Source organism: Mandrillus leucophaeus, unplaced genomic scaffold, assembly GCF_000951045.1.
Source record: "Mandrillus leucophaeus isolate KB7577 unplaced genomic scaffold, Mleu.le_1.0 Scaffold1326, whole genome shotgun sequence".
Lineage (NCBI taxonomy): Eukaryota > Metazoa > Chordata > Mammalia > Primates > Cercopithecidae > Mandrillus > Mandrillus leucophaeus.
In genome coordinates, this window is record NW_012101284.1 from 155,601 (window position 1) to 161,315 (window position 5,715).

Below are 5,715 nucleotides of genomic sequence, written 5' to 3' on the forward strand. Positions count from 1 at the left end.
AAAAGAAATCTATTATTATTAGCATTATCATTGACGACTGTGAGAATCTGCAGAAAAAACAATATGGAACTACAACTTCACGTTCTTGAGAAAGACTTGCAGTGTAAGATGCATTTGTTTGTGGTGCCTGAGGAAGAGAGGTTGGTGAAATTGGGGTCGGAATAGTGAATCAGAAATAGTTTTAACTCTCCAATGGAACTCACAGTGAAGATGTCAAGACCCCCTATTTCTCAACAACACCAACCAGTTCAATAAGCAAAGGAGTAGGCCTGTGCCTACTTGTTGCACAATGAAAGAATCAAATAATTTCATTGATTCCAGCAACAGAAAAGAGAGTTGGTAGTGTTGAGCTGTTGAAGGTTCATTACTGCTTAGCCTTGAGAATGGAGGCCCCACTCAGTACTCTTCACAAGACATGCCCCAACTCGTCAAAGGAATTATGGTAATCTCCTTATTTTCTGTTGCACATTCTTCCCTCTACTAATCTCAGTACACACATATACTAACTTTCTTGTGTGTTAAGTGATCTCACATGTTTTGAAACCAAGTTCAGATAAACTCACAAGTGGGTTTAACGGGCCAGAATAGTTTAAAAGAAATGCAATTACTTCATGATCTCACTTATATGTGAACTTTAAAATGTTGACCTTATAAAAGTTGAGAGCAGAATAGCGGTTACCAGAGGCTGGGGGGTAGGGGCATGGGAAGTTTTGATCAAAGGTATGAAATTTCAGTTAGGGAAGAGGAATAAGAGTTTGAGATCAATTGTACAGAATGGTGAACATAGTTAAAAATAATATATGGTATATTTCAAAATTACTGAAAAAGTAGATTTTAAATGTCCTTGCTACAAAAAATGATAAGTATAAGAGGTGATAGATATGTTATTTAGCTTAATACAATCATGAATATATATCAAAACATCAAGTACAATTATTATTTATCAAGTAAATTTTAAAAAAATTAAAAGGAGAGACAGGCAGAAGGAATTATCATTGCTATGTTGATGAAACAGAATGAGCAAAAGATAAATTTTGTTTCTGGATTTTAAAAATAAGAGTTTCGTAATTTAAAAAAAATGTGATTCTGTAAAACAAGACTTAGAAAGGCAAATAAAGATAGCATTTTACATAAATAGTAAAAAATGCAATGCTATAAATTAACTAATAATATCCCATGAAATAAATAGAAAATATTCCAAAAGTTCAAACAGAACTAAAAGAAACAGATGTGATGAGACACACACACACACACACACACACACACAGAGAGAGAGAGAGAGAGAGAGAGAGAGAGGGAGAACATTAGGATAAGATCATAACAGTGAGAAATAAGATCTGATTATTCCTGATATATTTAACTGCTTGCTCAATCTTAGAATGTGCAATAAAAAATTTAAGAAATGCTAACCTAAACTCTACCTACATTCTGCAAAAATCTTACTAACTAGACTTTAATATTTGTTTAAAAGTGTATTTGTTTTGAGCTTGAGGGCATATAGTCCAAATGTAGTCCTCAAACTTTAGTTGGGTTAGTTCATTAGCCATTTCAAGGTGATCATATTACTTATTTGAATTTAGTTTGGTTCATCTGTTTCTGTTTGAATTTTATTTATGGTAACTTTTCCATGGTTATTGATTATTTTTGTTCTCTCACACTCTCTCATACGTGAAAGATTTACATGGTTCCAGTTATCAGAAGCATACCATAATGTATATTCAGAGAACTGACACGTTACCCCCTTCATTCCTTCTATTATTTTCACTATGTTCCCATCCACCTCTGCTCTCTGGTTTAGTGTTCCCACTTTTTATTTTAGAGGAGCCACCATAATGTTTTATTATCTCCTCCCATTTTTAAACACAATATATAGTATAGTTTTTTACACTTTTATTCTACCTTAAAATAGTCTGCTACATATTATAATTATATATACAATTATAATGTAGCCATACTATATTAACTTAAAGAAAAATTTCTCCTTTTTTTACAGTTACATAGTACTCTTTTGTGTCTGTATACATTTCTGATTTAGTCAATCTCCTTTGTTTTGACATTTATGTAATTTTAACTATTTAAAAAATTATAGTTAAAATTAGTTAAATTTCCGAACACAAGGGCTCATGCCTGTAATCCCAGCACTTTGGGAAGCCAAGGCAGGCAGATCATGAGGTCAGGAGATCGAGATCATCCTGGCTAACATGGTGAAACCCTGTCTCTACTAAAAATACAAAAAGTTAGCCGGGCATGGTGGCACCCGTCTGTAGTCCGTTACTCGGGAGGCTGAAGCAGGAGAATCGTTTGAACCCGGGAGGCGGAGGTGGCAGTGAACCAGAGCTCACCACTGCACTCCAGCCTGGGTGACAGAGTGAGACTCTGTCTAAAAAAAAAAAAAAAAAAAAAAAATTATAATTATTGCACGCGCGCACACACACACACACACACATATATATGTATATATCCTATCTTCTGTTTAAATTTGTGATATCCTATCTGCTGCTTAGATTTGTGGAGGTGAAATTGCTTAGCCGTAAAGTACTATGTAGACTTTATGGATAAAATCAAATATCCTTCTTTAGGAATGTGCAAACAGGCATTTCCTCAGAAGTTCATGAGGGTGCATTTTCCACATATCCTCACCACAGAGTGCTGTAATACCTCCATCAGCCTCTCTCTCTCTCTCATCTTTGTATCTAAATTGACTAAAATGACATAAAAGAAACAATATCTCAGCTTAGTTTATATTTATAGTTTCCTTATAATAAGTAAAGTTAAACAAGTATTCGTATGTCTAAGGGCTTTTGACGTATTTTTGTGAGTTGTCAGTTTACATCTCTGCCCTTATGTTTCTATCAAATGTTTAGTCTTTTCCTCTCAATTCGTATTAATTTAAAAAGACTTTTATTGTTAAAATAATATTGCAAATATTTTCTCCCAGTTTTTCAATTGTATTTTGATGTTCCTGTATGGTGTTTTTGCTTTGCAAAGTTTTTCTTCTTCTTTTCTTTTTTTTTTTTTTTATGTAGTCAAATGTTCCACTAATTTTTTTCATTGCCTCTAAAATTTTATTCAGACATAGAATTTTACCTACACAGGGTTATATAAAAATTCATCTCTGTTTTATCTTATCCTGGAACGTTTTGATTTCTTTAAAAAAGTAAATACTACATTTATTTTAATTATTATTTTATATAATGTAAGAAGTAATTTAATTATATCTTTTTCAAAATGGCAAACTGATTGACTGATTGATCTATCCCAGAGCCATGCATTTCAAATTTCCTCATCATCTCAGTGTTTTAAGATTCTACCTTTATCACAAACTAAAGTTTATTTTTTACTTGCATTTATTTCTATTATATAATTACTTCTTTATCCTATTTCACTGTATGTCTGTATGCACCAATGCACACTTTTAATTGTAAGGTTTAATATAGTATGTTTAATATTGGGTAACGCTAATTTCTTCCCCTATACCACAGCTTTCCTTTTAGTATTTCCTAGTTAATTTTGTATATTTACTTGTATATTTTTGTACATTTTGTATACTTTTATATGTTTATTATATTTCTTTTGCATATTTTACATATTTATTTTGTATATTTATTTTTACATATAATTTCAGTATCAACTTGTCTAATTATTGTCTTTCTTTCCTTCTAGGAGTCTGGAATTTTGTTAAAGAAACTTGTTAACATATTATAGAGATAGCAGTCAAATTATAAATTAACTTATAGGGAGCTAATCTGTATTCTATAAAGTTTAAGCATCTTACACAAAAGTAAAAGACTTCTTCCCATTTTAGTAATTTTAATTTTATATTTTTCAGGCCTTTTAAATTTTTTTCATGTAGATTTTGCACATTTCTTTTTACACTTACCTCTTAGTATTTTATAGTATTGTTGAATATTTATGTGTTATTATGTTACCTGTTATTGCTTGTGTATATGTATTAGATATGCTATTTTTATGTTTGCTGTATTATTGAATTGTTTTATTTTAATTTAGTTTTGTTCCTGAATCTCTAAGGTTTTCTAGTTACAAAACCTTACCATCTGCAAATATAAATAGTTTTCCTTTTTGTTTCTGATTCTTATGCCTCTATATGATTCATTTTGTCTAATTGAATTGGTTAACCTCTAATATTAAGTTGAACATTAGTAAGAAGAGTATGCAATACATTTTTAAAACTCTTATTGGAAATACAAGTAACATTTCTGAATCAAGTAAAATACTGATTGTAGGACTAAGATTATATAAAATTCCCATACCATGTTAAGAAAGTAAACATCAATTACCGATTTTGTACTTTTTTTCACCTCTCAAGAATAAATTATACATTTTGCAAAGGACTTTCCATCTTCTATAGAGGAAAAATAGCTGGTTTTTACTTTTAGATGTATGAATATGGTGTGCAGAAAGAGTTAATATATAGCAGACTTGATTTCTATCCTTTGAAAGGCCTGATTAGAAGATTAGGCCTTGGCTGCTGCTGAGAACTTAGATTTTAGAAAGATTACCATCACTCGACGGATAAGAATGGCTCACTGTGCCTAAACTGTTTGTACAAACAATGTGGTTTATGCTAACCTTTTCTTTCCTTCTAGGAGTCTGGAATTTTGATAGGTGCTAGGCAGAAGGTGCCTCATGACTATCCCCTAACACAAACCCTGGGCACTAAGTCCCTAATGAGCTTCCCCTGGTGGACAACATTTCACATGAGTTGTCAAAAGTTGTTGTTGAGGGAATTAAGTACAGCCCATATGATTTCACAGGGAAAGGACTGCTAGAAACTTTCATACCTGGTTTCCATTGGACATTGCCACATATGCCTTTTCCCTCTACTTATATACTTTGCATCCTCTTACCATAATATATCGTAGCCATGAATAAGACTATATGCTGAGTCCTATGAGTCCTCCTAGCAAATCGTCAAACCAGAAGATTCGTATGGTTTTTATATCAATGGATTTCCTATTATTGTATCAACATCATATTCCCAGAATAAATCACACTTGATCAAAATGTATCAGTTTCTTAATGATGTGTTGTATTCTGTTACAAATATGTTTACATTTCAATCAATATTAATAACTGATATTTGTCCATAATTTTCTTTTCTAACTGTATTAGGTTTAGGTACAAGTGTCATACTTACTTTACAAAAAGTATTAGATTTTCCTTAATTTTTTGAAATTTTCTTTTTTATAAGCTGCAAATAATTTAAAATCATTGGGACTATCCAGGCTTTGAAATTTTGATACAAGCCTTCCTTGAAATCATCTAGGCTTAATGAATGATTTTAAGGAAGTGTCTTGATAAATTTTTCTTTTCCTAATAAAGAAATTAGCATATTTAACTTTTTTACATATACTAGGGTCAATTTGGGCAAATTATATTTCCCTAGGAAATTATCATTACATCTTTCAAATGCGTAACAGAGAGATTGTAGGATTTTTTAAATGCATTGTATGTCATGTCAATGGTTACTTCCTCCTTGTCCTTTATTATACATATACCTCATTTAAAGTAGCTAGTAACTGGTCTCTCTTGAAATTTTTTTACCAAAAAATATTATTTTTATTTAGTAATTATATATATATTGTTTATCAATTATCAATTTAGATAAATTGATAAAGCAAATATTGTTTATTTTTTGCTTTATCTTTATTTTTTCTTTGCTATTTTTTCTTTTCTCATTTTGTTTAACATGAA